General features: G+C 32.5%; 1 protein-coding gene and 1 long non-coding RNA gene across 2 annotated transcripts in view; both read right to left on the reverse strand.

The window, feature by feature from the left end:
• Ptp36E (protein tyrosine phosphatase 36E) overlaps positions 1 to 19,090 on the reverse strand; it is a 653,618-nt gene that overhangs the window by 488,723 nt on the left and 145,805 nt on the right. The gene's annotated exons all lie outside the window — the stretch shown is intronic.
• LOC147074631 (uncharacterized) lies at positions 3,968 to 5,725 on the reverse strand. Its single transcript, XR_015070254.1, has 3 exons — positions 5,661 to 5,725; positions 5,077 to 5,268; positions 3,968 to 4,654 (listed from the first exon to the last, which is right to left on the reverse strand). It is a non-coding gene; the product is annotated as an uncharacterized LOC147074631 (long non-coding RNA).

Here is a 19,090-nt window from a genome sequence, read left to right on the forward strand (position 1 = left end):
TTCCAAAAAAAGACGTAGGAGAAAAGATGGAAATATTAATACATTAAAAACACAAAGGTTTGAAATTATTATTTTATAATTTTACATAATTATACATAGTTGAAAAAACCACATTTCACAGAAAATTTTGGTTCACAATATTTATTTATCTTGCAAAAGGAAGTTTTGCGTATTACTTATTAATACACACAATTAAGTATAATGATCATTTGTACTTATATTATGTTTGTGCCATGTCTTATTCGAAATTAGTGTGTCTGTGACAAAAATTATAATCTGGTACAATAATTAATAGCAGCTATACATTTTGTTTTCTGTTAACTATCTACTAAACTAATATTTTTGAATGTATTATAGTATTGATATATTGCCGAAGACTATGCCTGAGCATGGAAATCCTCAAAGCATACTACCTGAACCAGAATTTCATCCCACATTTGAACACGAACACGAAGAATTTATTATAGAAAATGAAATTGAAGATTCAAGCCCTAAATTCCGTGTAGAAGGCCGTAGAATTATAGACTTTTCATATTTTTTCCAACAACTTCAATTAATTAGCCACCATGATTCTCCATTTAATTGTAATTTATCACATTTAGAAATTTTTGGGGAAAATCGGGATAACTTTAGTAGTACATTTTTTATCCAATGTAAACTTTGTGGTAAAAAATTAAAATTATATACCACTGAAATGAACAAAAACAAAATGAATCTGTGTGACGCATTTGTATCCAGTATAATCAGTATCGGCAGTGGATTTTCAAATCTGGAAGAAATGTGTTCAGCAATTGACGTACCATCGATTACAGCAAGAACATACAGAAAGAGTCAACAGAAGGTGTACGAGTGGTTTGAAGAAACCAAAAATAAGAGTATGGAAAACGCTGCGAAAGAAGAGCGACAACTTGCAATCGAAAATGGTGACGTCGATTCTTCTGGTATTCCCATGATATCAGTTGTTGCAGACGGCTGTTGGTCGAAACGTTCATACAGATGCAATTATTCCGCAGCATCTGGCGCTGCCACGATCATTGGTCAAAGAACCGGAAAGATTTTGTACATGTCAGTGAAAAATAAATATTGCGATTTGTGCGCCAAAGCTAAAAATAAAAATATCCCTGCTCAACAACATAAATGCTTTTTAAATTACACCGGTCCGTCAGCTGGAATGGAATCTACAGCAATATTAGAAGGCTTTAAAGAATCTAATAATACACATGGATTGATTTATTCAAAATTGATTGCTGATGGAGATTCCAGCACATACAAAAAAATTCTTGATTGTCACCCATATCCGAATGTAACTGTCGAGAAAGTTGAATGTAAAAACCATTTAATTAGAAATTATTGTGGCAAAATAGAGGCATTAACCAAAGACACAAGATATCCCTTGAATGTAAGAAAAATCATTGCGTCAAGAAAAAGACGTCTGCGGAAAGCCGTCATAGGTGCAATCAAGTATAGAAAACTACAAGATAGTACTTTCGAAGAAAAGGTTATCGCTTTGAAAAAAGATTTAATTAATGGACCGCACCATGTTTTTGGAGACCATACTTCTTGTCTACCAAATTTTTGTACAAATGAACCAAATACAGAGGACATGCTTGATGTAAATTATGTACCAGCATTAAAAGAATGCAGTCTATTTTCTCAATTAATGATATATAATTCTCGTTTGGTGCTAAATTCAAAAAGTTTAATTTATAATTTTTCTACTAATATTTCAGAATCTTTTAATAACATGATTGCAAAATTTGTAGGCGGCAAGAGAATTAACTACTCTCAAAGACAATCGTACATGGGACGATGTGCAGCGGCGGTAATCGCATTTAATACAAATAAGTTACATTGCACAATTCAAAAACAAGTTTATAAAAATAGCCCAAAAGCCTTCATAAATCGCTTAGAATCAAGAAGGTTGAAAATAAATAAAAAGAAAATAGGAAAACCTTGGCGAAAACCAATACATTCTGTTCCTTTATCTAATCCAGATTATGGATAGAGTTGCCAAAAACCTGATATGGACAAAAATCAATATCAATAATTGTTAAAAGAAACTTTTTTGAAAAAACTCAAACTAACAAACTATGAGAGGAGGGATATAGAAAGACGCACTGTATTACAATCTGAATGTGCAGAATGGCTAGAAAGGCGACGAAACCTTCTTACTGCCTCTGTTTTTGGAAAGGTGTGTAAGCGGCGAGAAAATACAAAATTTGGGCCTTTGGTAAAACGTTTATTATATAGCCAATCATTAGCCAACGTGAAAGCGGTAAAATATGGTAAAGAAAATGAATCAATAGCTTTACAACAGCTTAGTGTACAAGAACGAATTAAGATTGAGAGATGTGGATTGTTTATCGATGATGTGTATGATTTTATCGGTGCAACGCCAGATGGCATCAGCGATGATGATACAATTATTGAAATAAAATGTCCTTTCTCAGCTGCTGGAATAAGTGCAGATGAAGCTATTGTACAGAAAAAAATTAAATTTTGGAAAGTAGATAAAGACAGGAATATGGTAATAGATAAAAATCACGATTGGTACTTCCAGATTCAGGGGCAGCTTCATATTACTAAGAAAGATGTCTGTTTATTTGGAGTTTGGACGGGACATAATTTTCCTGTTAAAATAGAATTAATCAAAAAAGACGAGACATTTTGGATTGAAACGATTGAAAAAAAGATATATCACTTTTATATGAATTGTCTACTGCCAGAAATAGTAGATCCCAGAACCAGTAGATCTATGAATATTAGAGAACCAGAAAGGCTGAATTTCTAAATTTTTATTTTAAATTTTATTATGCTTAATATATTTTCAACAAGTCTATATTACATCACTATTTTATAGTTCATCAAGATATATCTAATTTACTAATATAGTTTACTGTTACGAGACACCTAGAACGAGTGTAATTTTATGAAATTCAAAATAATATGTATACTTACATCTAAATAATGATACCTACAGATTTTGCTGGCGATTCCACTGTGCCATATTTTGTATAAGCATTCGTCTCTGCAGCCGTGGGGTTTGGTTCCGTGTAAAAAGTACATTTTGTTCTCAAGGTCAAAAACCAAATTGGTTGTGCCAATGGCTTATAACCATTCCTCATAAATGATTATAACTGATATCACCTCATAACTGATCAGTGCCACGCACGAGTTAACTCGCGGGATCTTTTAAACGTCATAACTTCTGAATGAACTGTTTGTGTATATTTTCTTAACAATATTTATCATTTTAGTGTGAAAATATTCACGTTAAACATGTTGATTTGGTAAATTTTCACAAATATTTATCATTCTATTCTTATTTCATATTTTTTAAGGGATTCATTTTATTCCAAAAATAACTGACCTACAAGTACCCACCTGGTAAAAATTGGATTTGGATTGGATGGAATTTCCTAGTAGATTTTCCAACTAAACAACATGACGCTTTCTATATATTATTTACTGTTAGTTTTGAAATTATTGTATTTGAAATAAATAATGTATCAATAATACACATAGAAATCAATAGATATATAAAATAGATATCACAGTTTAAAAATCAGAAAGATCAATGCATATTACCATTGTTTATGTTACAATATAAAACAACATTTATCATTGAACGTAGGTACCAAGAAAAATAGACTTCATTAAAATGTGTCAATATAGTATATACCCGATATAATTATATAAATTATTATATTGTTAATTACTCTGTGGGGTCCATATATACTGCTTCAATTGTAATTTAATTTTACAGTATAATTATTTATGTTAAGTACTTGATTTACTTATTATATGTACAAATGTAATATACTTACCTACTTATTAGGATATATCTTGGTGAATTTTAAAATAAGAGGAAATTAAATGGAGTTCATCGTGTCTAACTAGATGTCAGCCGTTGTTAAGTCTTATATAAATATTTATACATTATTAAATTGTTTTTCTGTTTTTTATTGATGTAAAGACATGGCATGTATTCAAAGTAATAACAAATTAGCTGTGTACTATTTATTTAACTTATATTAAAACCCCAAGATTGATTTCGTCTTACGACATATTTTATTCTTCTAAGTTTTACTATGACATTGTAATATGAACCATGGATATAGTATAGTACTTAAAAAAATCAAAACTGGTAATATATTATTTCAATATTTAATTGTCAATTTTCATTTGAAGTCAGCATTTAATTACTGGTATAACACATAATTATTAACTGATATCTACAACTTCAGATGGACAAATTAATTGATATATCATAATATCAGTTTTCATTTCCTTTCAACAATGTATTCATTCTAGCAGCTATTTTAAATATCTTACTAGTTTTTATGTCATGGCACCTTACAAAGGCTCCGAGCAACCGTATACTGAGCTTCGAGAACAGATGTTTACGACGGATACTGGGTGTGCGGTAATTTTAGAAGTAACGGGAGATAAAAGAACGCACCAAATAGCCTCCCATCACGCTGAGAGTGAATACGCAACTTTGTACCTGGCCCGGCCACGTGCTGCGAGTGCCTGAAGAGAATCCCAATCTGGTTTGCCTGTTCTTCAAGCCAACCGGATTCCGGCGTCCTGGATGGCCACTAAATACTATCTATATAGCATATCTGGCGGAGTTACGGGCTGCTAGTATGACCTGGAACGATGCAAAAAAACTAGAGTGACAGAGATTCTTGGAGGCGCCGCATTGTATCCATATGCTGCAACTAAGATGCGGATATAGCCGAAGAGAAGAAGTAATTAATATACAGCATCTAGAAAACTTAAAGCCTTTGAAATGTGTGTGTATAGATACATGCACCTTTCATTGGTGTTGGAAAGACAATTTTTCTAATATCAAAGTGATATTGAGGCTGAAAAAGACAAGACTTGGAGAGTAAGCTCTACCAAATGACATACCTAATATGATACAAGTAACTGATATGCACAATTATATTATATTTTATATTACGAATCAAAATAGCAACTTTTATATCATTATCGATAATAATAAATTTAGTGCAAAAATGTTTTTATAAAATTGTTTTATTTTTTAAACATTAGTCACTTTATATTTACCTTGTGTAATTGTACTATTAAATCTATAAAATGGGTGTATATGCTTGATGGTCGACGTCATAAATCACGCCATGTTCGAAACGTACGCCGAAAGTTGGATTTATTTCATTATTAATTAAAAGATTTATTTCATTCCATCTTATTCATATGAAACCGTCGACAAGCAAAGATCTCGGTAGACATTTTCTCCATCTGCAAAAAACATAACATAGGAACTGTTAATAGTGTGATTTTTAATCTTTTATAGTTGGCGACTGTTTGAAGAGTGGTAATTAAAACGGATTAGTGATAATACAAAGCATCAAAAAAGATTGATTAACTAAAATAAAGTAATCAGGTAGGTAACATGTTTAATAACAACTAGAACGCCTTAGATTATATCAAACAAATATATATGAAATCACAGGTTTTATATAATTCTGGAATGAATGTAACTAACCTCAAAAAAAGGATTGTATTACGTCGGAATTATGAAACATTGAAAGTATGTATAGACTAAGAAAACAATAAATAAACACTTGAATAATATATGCAAAACACACATAATACTACGATAGTAATAAATAACATAATATTGTACTTACAGATAGTGTTTCTTATTCCTGATATAAAACACAATTGTTTTAGGTACCTTGCAATTTGCAAACATAATATTTGACAGGAGAGAGATTTTTATATTAGTCTATGGCCAAAAATACGGATTTATTTGGCCGGCTAAAAAAAAGATTTTAATATAGCAAGAACATTTTAAATATGCGACAAATAAATAAAAGTATATATAATATAGTTGTTAAAAAAATCTGTGTACATTATAAAATATATTTAATATTATAAATACATATATTTTTTAAATTTATGTTATAATTTGTAAACGACGAAGCACGTCAGCTAATACGCATAGTAAATGTTGAAACTTCGGTAATCAAATTCGAATGTGACAGAAAGAGAAAGAATAACTTTTTAATCATATTAGCATGCGTAAAAGAGATGTAACATAATATCACTTTCACTTTAAAAATCATACCTAGTATTCAATGTCATAGTTCAACTTTAAATGAAAAAACAGAAACTCTAGGTAAGCATGTGTGCCCTTAATACTATGCGTGGTATAGTAAATTAAAGTGCTCTCTTTGTGTGAAATAAATGATATAATAAACTCTGAAAAGAATGTAATCAAAATCAATATACATACTGAATAATATATTATTTTTAACGACTTAATTTCATCCAATTATTCAATTTCCATTAATACTTAATATTAATGGAAAGCAATGTCTATCTTAATATTTTATTTTATATAATAAATTACGAAAGGTGCCTGTCGAAAGATGGTAGGCTGTGGTTAGAGTTGGGTATTTCCCGAGAAAATCTCAATCTCGAGATTCGGGATTTCCCGAAATGATGACATTTTGAATTCTCGAGATTCGGGATTTCCAGAAAAGAATTCTCGAGAATTCTCGAGATATCGGGAAATTTAAAAAAAAACTTGTAAACGCAGACAAATTTCAAAAATTTTATGTAAGAAGACAAACAAAATAGAAAAAAAAAAAAAATAGTTCAAAACATTACTTATTAAAATTGAATTTCAAAAAATACAGACTGCCAATCGCTGCGTCTGACAATCGCGCACGCTTTTGAGATACAAAATTCCCTGATGCTGCAAAAATTGCGCTTATTTTGAGTCGACGTTGACTTAATTGTGTTAAATGTCCCGATCAGTCATTGAACGTTTTGTGTGTTCTGTCCACTTTTTTCGAATAGAAAATCGTTTTTTCAATTAATATTTGATAATAAAGAAATCCCGAATCCCGAGAAAAGAATCTCGAGATCCGGGATTTCCCGAAATGTTAAAAATTTCAATTCTCGAGATTCGGGATGGAAAATCTCAAAAATTTCTGGAGAGTTCCCGTCGGGATATTCTCGAAACCCAACTCTAGCTGTGGTCAATGTCATATAATAGCCGTATTTACGGGATTTGAATTTGAATTTTTATTTACGAGTATGTTCAGTATTTTACTGAATAATATGTTTTACTTTTTAAATAAAAGATAATTACACTATAAAAAGACAATATGCACTAAAATAGATACCTACTTATTCAACACTACTTGCTCTATTAATCGTTTTATTCGTCAACCCTCTTATCCAGTAGGCTGCTGGGAACTCAGATCACTGCTTCAAAATAACAGCCAAACACAATATGAACAAATTTAGGCAAGTTTTATTGTTGGAAGCATAGGTCATTTCATATTATATTAAATTAGAAAGCTCTGAGAACTCGAACAAATCTGTACAAATTCCATACAAAAAAAAACTTTGGAATATCCCTCTTAGTCTTTGTTTGCACGTGTAAGTAGAAGATTCGATAGAATTAGATAGATTTTTTCTTTCTATAAAATTATTTTTTGCTTTGATTTTTTTTCTCTACCTTGTTTTTTCTCTAGTTGATTTACTTGTACTTTTTATTCTTTAATATCATGTTGTAAACGTCTTGAATTAATAATTTGTTATATGTACTCGTATAAATAAATAAATAATAGTAATAAATAAATGTGTATGAATAAATCCTAAATGATACTAAATACTTAAAGACAGGTGGCTATGTTGGTTATTTTTACCTTTGGAATGTCTTACGAGTCTCGTGAGAAGCAGAGGAACAAAAGTGGTGGAGAGTCTTGGTCGCTCAGAAGATGACTGATTTTCAGGGTAGTCACGATCCTCAGCCATGAGGGAACGACCAAGAAGGGTGTAATATAATAATTTTGAAAATATTTATTAAATTGAAAAAAAAAATACTTAATATAAAACTAAATCTTGGACATGATTGTTATTTATAATAATAATATGTCGTTTCATTAAGAATAAACAGTCAAACAAACATAAAACCAGTAATCGAAATATATTGAAACAAAGGGCATTAATCGAAATGAAGCACTTTTAGCCGGGCGAGGTAAATATTTTTCACAGGTGTGTTCAGCGTCTATTTTGTATATTTTTGTGAAAATTCAATAACAGTGTATTTCCGTGTTTTTTAAAATAAAATCCCATCAATTCGATAATGGAAAACATTTAAATCCGCAATTTCCAGACTGTTGATTTACGAGAGGTCAACACTGCACTATTTACAAAACATATTCCAAGCTAATGGCCAATACAACTACAGTATTTCCAAGTATCATTTACAATAATACCAAATAGGGTAAGATAATAAGCTATATGGTAGAAAAAAAATGCTAGTGTCAAGCTTTTAAATTAAATTTCTTTCCATGTCCGATCCTAATAGAATCATATAATGGGGATCCACAGAGTGGAGGTTTGTATTAACAGATTTTTGTTTATACGAAAAATGGATGTTAACCACTTGCTCAACTTATTAGGTCATACTTTGATTCCAAACACAAATTTAAAAACAATGATTTGTGTATTTGCAGACCGAGGATTCGAACGTGGAACCCATGACATTATAAGCCGGCGCATAAGCCGCTCGGCCATCACTATCTTCAGATTGATTGATGCAACTCCAAGTAAGAAACACTGTGCGAAAGGTATCGACTTACGAACGCTGCGCGGGGAGAAGCCACAGTAGGTAATGTTTTCAAGAGATTTACTTTGTATCAACTTAGCAATTCATTATAATTAATCGTCTCTGTTCTGGCAGAACACACTAACTGGAGAATACTAGTTTTGAGTAATTTGACTTTGAAGTTGTTAAAATGTTTGAAATAATGGTCTATCGTATGAGTTTATTAAGTAATCGTAAAAAGGATGACTTTAAAATAAAGAATGTTTATTTATTAAGAAGATTTCCAGACGGTAAACTTTGAAATAAGGAATATTTTGGTACTAACTCAATATGTCATTTTTTCAAATTAGTGTTTTCTGCCAGAACAGTGACGAATATAAACTGAGTTAGTCACTTGGTATTCACCACGTGTAAAGAATATTGTTATAAGATATTTTCATTTGATGATAATACACAATTCACCGTTCGTCATGAGCTGTCCTAAATTACCGATACTCCAATGGCGGCTCGTAGTAGGTAGGTATATACAAAGTCGGACGATTACGCATTAAATTTGAACTTCTGCCAAATCTCGCGCACCTGTCTAAACGGGCTTTTTAATTACCCGCAGGCCACGTCATGCCCATCAATCCGGACGAACTTAATACTTAGATGAGTACGCCACTGTACCGGACGGACTCTACCGACATTATACAAAATATTTTTTTTTTTTGATAAATCATGTTATTTTGGAAAATTCATTTCCGCTATATTGATAACCTTTCGGGGATTAGGTCGAAACCGACTTCGGGTGTACGTATAGCTTAAATTTTATATGTAATAATTTTAATTGTAGATATTTTATATTTATGTTATTAATTGTAAGATTACGTCATATAACATACTTTTAACTGAATGTCTGTTACTGAACCATTTCTATAAAGATCAAATGGACGTCAGCCAGCGAAGGCATTCACGTAAAAAGAAAACCAATGGTTAGTGAGAAGGAGTGATGATGAAATATTGTTGTCTTGTAGGTTGCAATATAATTTCACTACTCTTTTTTAAACATATTTTTGTATTCAAAATGTAACTGTTTGTTTCCTTAATAAATAAAATAAATTTCCCCAGCGATGCCAACCGTACTATAATAATTATAGTGATGTACTATAATTTTGGCCCGTGTACTATGTACCTACGATATTAGAAAAGTCAGAAAGTACCATAATTTTGAATTTACGGGAAAAAAACTTGGTAATACATGAAATAAAGGACCAAAGGACCTAGGGAGAGCAAAAAAAGCTCTCGGTAATCACAATTGAAATTCAATTCAATTCAATTCAATTTATTTATTTTTACATATTGTAGACATTACAAATTATAAATTTAAGACGTTCACAACATGACATGCAACGTTATTATAAAGAAGAAAGAAAAAGAAAAGTAATAAAGGGGATAAAAATGAAAATATAAAAAGAGAACATAATATAAACATACAAGAGCAGTGAAAATAAAATTATACATCTATAAAAGTTCAAAGAAGTTTACACAAAGTTTGCTAAGGATAGGTACCATAGACTATAGATACATCATAGGTACCCTATTTTAAGAATTTATAAAATAGCGTCTACCTAAACTCACGCTCACGCAAGCGGAATATATCAACACCCGAAGCAAATTGCTTGAACATAGTTATCGCCCTCCCAACTCGCATTACTAATGGCAGGTTGGTTCTGCACCTTGGGAGAATAAGCAACTGATGCTCTCTATTTTACAACGTTTTTCTTAGCTCGTATTCTTATTTGTCCGGTGGTTCTTTGTCCGGTACAAATCTTGCAATCGATTTTTAACTAACTTCCCGACTAGCTAGACATTTGAAACTTTTAGAATATATCAGAACACGATGCCAGTGCATTCTTTTAATACATTTAGCCATCTTTAAGTAGAATTGAATTCATTTTCAGTTAATTCTGTTTTGTATGAAAAGTTATTTCGACACCATTATTGGTTGCTAGGAGTCTGGGGTCCTAGAAACTAAATTATTAATATATACGTGCGTTACTATGGAAATCAATATGACATGTCAAAATTACATTTCAGTATTATTTCTATCAAGTACAAATTTTTTTGATCGTTTAAGCTAGTCAAGTCAAGTTTATATGATTCAACAGAAAATTAAATGCTGTATATAAAAAGTTCTTTTTATAGATAGTTATCAGGGGCACACAGGTCAACACTGCCCAGAATGGCAGAGTTCTCATTTATACCTCGTATGAGTGGACAAAAATACGTATAGGTAACTTTACCTTTACCTGAATGTATGTTACATAACCATTTCTAGAAAGGTCACATGAACATCAGCCAGCGACGGCATTCACGTAAAAAAAAAAAAACAACGGTTGGTGAGAAGGGATGATGATTAAATATTGTTGTGATTTGCGGTTCACTTGAGATCGCTGGAAAGGAGGGCACTCTACTCCTGTCCCTTAACAAGTCGACATCTCGTTCCTTTAAATTTTGTAGTAATTATTGTAGCACTGATCGTCCTTTTCACAGAAATGATTAATTTATAAAATTGCGATAGGCTATAAGCCAACACACGCAGGGTTTTGAATGTATGAGTGTGATATCAAAATGAACCACACATTATAGACGTGCAATAGTGTGCAATGTGCAATTGCAATTTAAAATACACCAATATTGAATATGCGTCAGTGCATAAAACGAGAGCAGTTGTCACAATGAAATACGAGCATATTCATTACACGCGTTTAAGTTTATCTCACATTCATCCACACTCGAGATCGGTGGCCTGTTTCTCCACACACGTTAGGTATTTTAGTTCCCATTATTTCTGAGTTCCCTGGTCGTTTTCTTCTTAGAAAAATAGTGAAGAATGGAAGGGAACATGTTAAAATTTAGGATGGAGTCTAGTAATCATTTTTAGAATAAAGCTTATATATTAATTAAACGTAGAGAATTACAATTATATTCAAAATATGTAGGCAGGTATATAAAGTCGGGAATAAATATAATTTAATTGCTATTAAATTATATATGTACATAAATAATATAATTATTATCAGTTAGTATTAATACACTGGTTACTCAATAAATGCATTTTGTAGCTTCTTGAACCCCGCTTTGTCGTCAGTATTTTGCTGCCCAAAAATTCTGAAGTACTTAATTTGTATTGTGATGAATGAATGGATATTCTGAAAAAAATATACGTACGCAACGTGGTGACTATACTATATTAGTATATTACTACGAATATAATATGTTTTGAATCAAAATAAATTATTCGGTACACCCTATAGTTCCATTTTATTTATAGCCGGTTAGTTTACTCTAAATCTACATACATTGCAATATTGGAATCACCCAATATGCTATCGTTATTAGCTTTACCAGTTCAGCACACAAAAGCTGAGTTAATGTAGTAATTTTGGCTTTAAGTGCTGTCAAGTCATTATGTATGATATTGGCCACAGTGTTGGCAATTGTTAACTAGATGGGGTGTTTTTTGTTGTTGATATCATTGGCGAATACAAAGCATCGTTATAATCATATGCCAATGCCGGTGTCCACGGACCGGTGGTGGTTGACGAATAGTTACTCGTTTTAAAATTTATATTATGTGAAAACATCCAAGCAAATCCTCATTAAAAAAAATAAATTAGTTCATGGAAGATGTTAATCCATGCGTAATAATTAATACTAGAGAATAATGAGACCATACCAGCCTTCCCTCACACACTGTCCACACATAAAATCATGGTACCCACAAGAAGGGGGGGGGGGGGGTTGATTAAAAGAATTCGCCTGTGGTGCTATTTCACGAGTAGAATTTTATCTTATAATTATTTTTAGCGTGCTTTCTTAATCAGAGCGGAGCGGAGCTCGAAGTAGCAGCACGGATCAGTACATCAATGGGGTTTTACCTGGAGCATCGAAAACTTGTAGTGCTCCACTACACTACTCCGGAAGTTTTTTTTTTATTAAATTTTCGTCCTAAAATCTAATGGAAATATTATTTTTGACACTTAGCAACACTGGAGTTTTTTGATATACGGCAACACTGCCGAGTGATACATTAAATAATAACCTCATTTTTTTGACAAGAGAGGCAGGTAATGAAAGACGATTTGCTGTCGGGCAAATTTTGTTTAATATAATGATGAAAATGACCCCTTTTTGAGTTGATCCGCTCCAGCTCTGCTCCGGGACCTAATACTTGCTCGAGCTCCGCTCCAGGGTCTGCTCCGCTTCGGGTAAAAAGTTTTAATAGGTATTATATGTATACAGATGTTAAGAAATTTAAAAAATAAATAGTTTTAAAACAAGGTTTATTATTCATCATTTTCATTATTAAAAAAGTGAAGTTATTTATCACTCGGCAGTGTTGCCGTATTTCAAATAATAATTAAAATAATTTTCATTAGATTGAAAGGACGAAAATTTAATAATAAAAAAAACATCCGGAGCAGTGGAGCACTAAAAACTTTCGGAGCACCGGGAAAAACCCCATTGCTCCACCGCTCTAGTTATGAGTGAAATATGAAAGATACCTATTCCCAACTCGCTACAGGACCAAGTAAAGAATAGGTACCTAGTTTCAGAATTAATTTAATTCGAATAATAATTTATTTCAGGTAATACGTCGCCTTTCGTAAATTCTATTCTATTAACCGGCACTATAATATGTAATTAAAAGTGTCTACTCCTGTTCATAAGTTTGATGATTTTGGGAACATTCACTGGGAAATTTACTCAATAATATGTATGATTTGCGAAGTTTATAATGATATTAATGCCATAACCCTGCTTGAGTAATTGGGTTACTTCATGAAGAACTGTTTGTTATAAATTATTAATACGAAAATTGATGCCAACAGTATAAGTTAGCGAAAACGAAATTATAGTTTTGATCAATGCAAATCCTGGACAAATAATGGAGGAATAGAAGATAACTCTAGTAGGTGTCAGTACATATTATGTTCATGGAACACAGACGATTTTAATCGAGGGATTGTGAATTGTCCCGTGGGGGTAGGCAGATTGAGCGTCTCTTGGGGGCGGCAGTTACTCGAAGGGCGGCAAATCGAGTAGAATAATTACGTATATATAAAAATAGGTACATAAACTTAGTAATAACGGAAATATCTTTCCGTTAAAAAATTCAGCTCACTGGTTGGAAACAAAATGTATTAATTGACATAACAGGTTTAAGAGGACTGTATTTTTTCGTCGAGTTCGCGATGTCTGGTTTACTTCCGTTGTACTTGGACGTGACGTCCATGATGACCAGCAATGACACGGGCAGATTTGCAAATTATATTTATAGGTACTTAATTAATTTATCCAAATATTTTTGCCAGTCACTCGCGAGTTTTGAAAGTTATCAGGTGTGTTTAAAAATGTATCTGAAACTATGGAATCACAATATTTTCTATTGAAGTAGAGATGGCATTTAAATTAGATTTACTATTATTATTATATATTATTTAATACAACACATTTCTTAGATATTTGAGTCATTAAAGGATGATAAAAATATTGTATAAAAAATGGGGCGGCATTTTGTCTAGGGACGTCACTGAGTGAAGATGGATCAGATGCAATTAGTTATATCCAATAGTTATTGTTGGTAAGTATTTTATTTAAATTCTCATGAAATGACATTTATTAATTATTTCATTTCCTATTTTAAATTAATGGTGTAGGTACTTACAAGTTTCGTATTTCAAAAAAATAATCTGGAGGTACGATTTTCAATCATTCACGAAAGTATTGTAGACCTTATTAGCTTGATGCCAAAATAAAACCAAAATTATGGTAATCAAAAACATACAATTTCAAATAAATCTTACTTTCATTATAGATAGGTCTTTCAATCTCTTTGTAGGTAGCACATTCTGAACCAAAATAGGGAAAAAAGTCTCCTAATATTGGCAATCCTTTCATAACATATCGCAGCGCCACAACGGCAGCCATGACACTTCAAGTTATGATTATCGCAGTTTCTTTTAGAACATACTGTCAGTTATTAGAACGGAAGGCAATTGATCCCTTTGAGATGTGGTGTTGGCGCCGAATGCTTCGTATTTCTTGGACGGAGCACAGGACGAACTATTCAATCATCCAGAGACTGAAGATAAAGGAACGGCTCTCAACGATATGTCTGAGAAGAATTCTCCAGTTTTTTGGACATATTGTCAGGCGCGGACCAGACAACCTGGTGAGACTGGTAGTTTTGGGTAGCCTCCAGGGAAGGCGAAGCAGAAGAAGAGCGTCTGCGCGATGGAGCGACCAAGTGAAGGAGCTGACTGGGGGCGCCATCCATTCTGTCTTGAGAGAAGCGGAAGATCGAGAAGGATGAAAAGTTGGTTGCTCAAAGGATGGCAAAATTTAAATGTGGTCACGATCCTCAGCCATGAGTGCACGACCAAGAAGAGAGAGAAGAGAGTCAGTTAATAATGTTAATCTGAAATACTGTTAAAGATGCTCTTAAAGATAAAAAACCGATAGTACCTACAAGTTACCAAGTGGATGTATGACACAAACAATATTGTTTTCTATAATTAATATATGTCACGTACGGCGTCAATTTGTAAGCTAAGGAATGATTGGATAATATTATGAACTGGGCATGAACATTTTCAAATATTTTAAGTCAGCAAGAGCACCAGTGGTTTGTTCTCTTAATATGCAGAACTAACCTGCTATTGGTGATGCCAATTGCGAGGGCAATAACTCTCTTCAACCAAATTTCTTCAGATGTTGATATATTACATACACGTAAGAATGAGTATAGGTAGACGTAGTTTTATGAATTCTTAAAAGAGAGTCTACTTAGCTCATTCAGCATACTTTCATGTCCCTACTATATAATATATTATTTATTTACTATTTTTATACTGTTTTTCTAATAGTGCTTATATTTATTTGTTTTTTCGTGTCATGCAATGGATGTCTTAAATTTGTAATTTTAATAGCATAGTGTCAGAGAAAAAAAATGAGACCGAAGAGTGTTATGTATTGTCCGAACACACGCCCTCACTCCATCTGTATTACTAAGCAATCTGTAGTTATCAATATGATACAATTTATTATAAAGCAATCTCCAGATAATATTTACTAATTTTAAAATATTGTCAGTACAATAAACAAGCCGGGTCCAGATTGATGATTCCCAACCGGGTTCCTTGGAGATCTGGAATTCCAGATGACGTGAGAATTACTAAAAAAGATTGTTAATAGGGGAAACTTGAAACCTTTATGGTCCGAGAGGGAACGGGACATGTTTAAACTTTATTATTAAGTCGAGAAAACGCTGAAATATAATGTTATTTTCATTCTAACATCTAACATAATATTTGTTTTAAATATAAAGAAGTACCCAGGTATACACAATAAATTAATTAATTATGCACATCTTTAAATTCTAAAGAGGGAAGAATTTTTTTCTTTTTATAACCATCATAAGGCATAATAATTCTATAGGTATATAAGGCAAAACTACTAAGTAGATAGAAATAGAAATATTAAACTGACTTGTCTACACTCTCTACCAAATCGTTACGTACGTCTATTCCGTTGCGCATTTAATTTGACCGTGCGGCGTCCACTTGTCTGGCGTCCAATTGTTCCAGAGACAAGTTGTAACGGCGGTTAATTATCCCGGCGTCCAATTGTACCGACGCCCAATTGTACCGGCCACCAATAAGCAGGGGCCAATCGGTCGTGGCCAGTTCACGGCGCCGTCCGATATGGGTAGAATTTCGACTTCCGTTACTATACTATATTATAATAGTTACTATACTATAATAGCATGCATTTACTAAAATACAACATCTGAAAATTTGAAATCAAAAATCGAATTCTACAGAGGTATCGTCATTGAAAAGTAACGAAATTTATATTTTTATTATAGAGTGAAATAATATATTTCAAACGGTTACATGTAAATTGTACGTAAAGCATTTCACCGTAGCACAGTTCGCCGTGAGCTTTCTTATCGGTAAGAGATGACCGTATACTATACGGTCTTCAATTTCATTAGATTCAATATGAACATTATACAATTTCATAGCTGATTATGGCAAAAATCATGAATTAAAGAATGAAAACCTAACCTAAACTAACAAATAATTTAGTATATTGGCTTTTTTTTAATTTGTTTGTTGCTGGCTTATTGTAAAGAGTGTAAACCGACAAGAACCGTATTTTATTTTGACATGACTTTTATGGCAGTACTATACTACCCAAAGAGGTTAAATGGTATTTAATATACGGCCATATATTTTCGATACATCATTTATTTTCATCATGAAGTGTAATACGGCGAACTGCATACGTACAAGTTTCCGGATACGATTGCTAACAAGTTTCCTGTTCAGTGACTTTAACCAAAGCTTGTACAGTTATTATTTTGTCTCCTGAATCGTCTCTGACGTGCAACATAGTTAGTTGGTTAACTTGACGTCGAAACAAAGGCCAGTCTTACGACCCTCTAATTAGCCTCAAAATGGCTGTCGATATTCACCAAACTCGCGCCTGCCTCGCTTTTGTATGTTTAGCTGAGGATTGGCGCTGGTTTAAAATGAGCTAGCGTTAGACGTCAAAAATAAAACAGAAGCAAAGATATCGCAGAAAACATCGTTGAGCAAAAAGAATATCAATATTCTTTCAACAGAGCTTATTTTACCACGTTTTTATTAGCTCGTATTCTTGTTTGTTCAGTACAATTTTTTTGTCCAAGATTTGTATTGGACGATTGAAGATTTTCAACTAACTTCCCGACTAGCTAGACATTGGAAACTTTTAGAATATATCAGACCACGACGACAATGCATTCTTTTAATACTTTTAGCAATTTTTAATAAGAATTGATTTCATTTTCAGTTAATTCTGTTTTGTATGGAAAGTTATTTCGGAAAAAAATTCTTAAAAGTAAAACACTATTATTGGTTGCTAAGGGGGTCCTAGCAACTAAATTATTAATATATACGTGCGTTACTATGGAAATCAATATGAAATGTCATAATGACATTACAGTATTCTATATTTTATTCAGTATTTCTATCAGGTACAATAAAAAGTATTTATAAATACATAAAATCGTCAAGTTTATATGATTCAACAGAAAATTTAAAAACATTGTGTACAAAAAGTTCTTTTTATCTTGTAATTATTTGTCAATGCTTTCGAAATACCAAAAACTAATTAACAAAATACAATATTTCTAATAAACTAATACATACCTACATACTTGGAAAATGGAAACTTGTACGTATGCAGTTTGCCGTAACATACTTCACCATGTTGTATCGGAAATATACGGCCGTACATTAAAGACCGTTCAACCTCTTTGTGTCGTATACTACTCACATAAAATTCATGTCTAAATAAAACACGGTTCTTGTCGGTTTATACTTTACAGGAAGCCAGCAGCAAACAAATTTTGAAAATAGCCGATATACTGTATTATTTGTTAGGTTAGATAAGGTTAGGTTTTTATTCTTGAATTCATGAATTCTGCCACAATCAGCTATGAAAATTGAATTAATATTTATATTGAATCTAATAAAATTGGAGACCGTATAGTATACGGCAATCTTTTATCGATAAGAAAGCTCACTGCGAACTGTGCCACGGTGAAATGTTTTACGTACAATTTACATGTAACCAAAAATTTTAAGCTCACTTAATAGGCTGAAAATAAAAAAAAGGTATCTCTAAGCATGAGAAATTCGTAAACTTGCGGAAGTCTTGTTGTAGAGGGATGAGACCGCTGTGGTTGGATGGCCATGAGTTGCCGATGGAGAGTCGTCAGGAGGAGAGATGAGAAGTAGTTATTTGGTAGTTGCTCCGATGGACGGAAGAACGTGTATTTATTATAGCGTAAACAGTCGGTACAAGAGTATATTACAATACTAAACTTATGATACTGTTCCAGGGTCCGAGACTCGGTAGAATGAGATGCTGTGCGGAGCGATACAGAGACTGAGATACTAAAAGACGGACAACTTATACTCGATTGTCATGTCCAATCAATAATTATGATCCGCTATTTATTGACGTATTCACAATCAAGATAATATCTTGAAAATAATATTTAGGAAATAATTATTATAATAATTGAGTCAGCTATTTACTGAGTTTGCAATAATTGAATACTACGGGAAATGGATATAAGGGAGTGTGGATATTTAAATAATTGTGGTCAATTATTTAATATCGGCGATCAATATGCTGACACGGCTTGAGTTATTTATCCCCAAAAACTATCATAAACAATAATATTCTATTTTATGCTAAAACCACTTTCGATGCTGGGAAGATATTATGTTTAGGTTAATTGGTACAAACTCCCACCAAAATCCATTCACAAAATTATATATATGTAGGGCATATCTAATAAATTCTCTTTTGATACAGTGCGTAAGACACTGACGTTTCATACGGGAGCTCCGGGTTCGATACCCGGTGAGGCCACAATACATATAA

The sequence above is a fragment of the Rhyacophila brunnea genome, unplaced genomic scaffold (assembly GCF_057557595.1).
Source record: "Rhyacophila brunnea isolate RB1 unplaced genomic scaffold, BYU_Rbru_1.0 scaffold_16, whole genome shotgun sequence".
Lineage (NCBI taxonomy): Eukaryota > Metazoa > Arthropoda > Insecta > Trichoptera > Rhyacophilidae > Rhyacophila > Rhyacophila brunnea.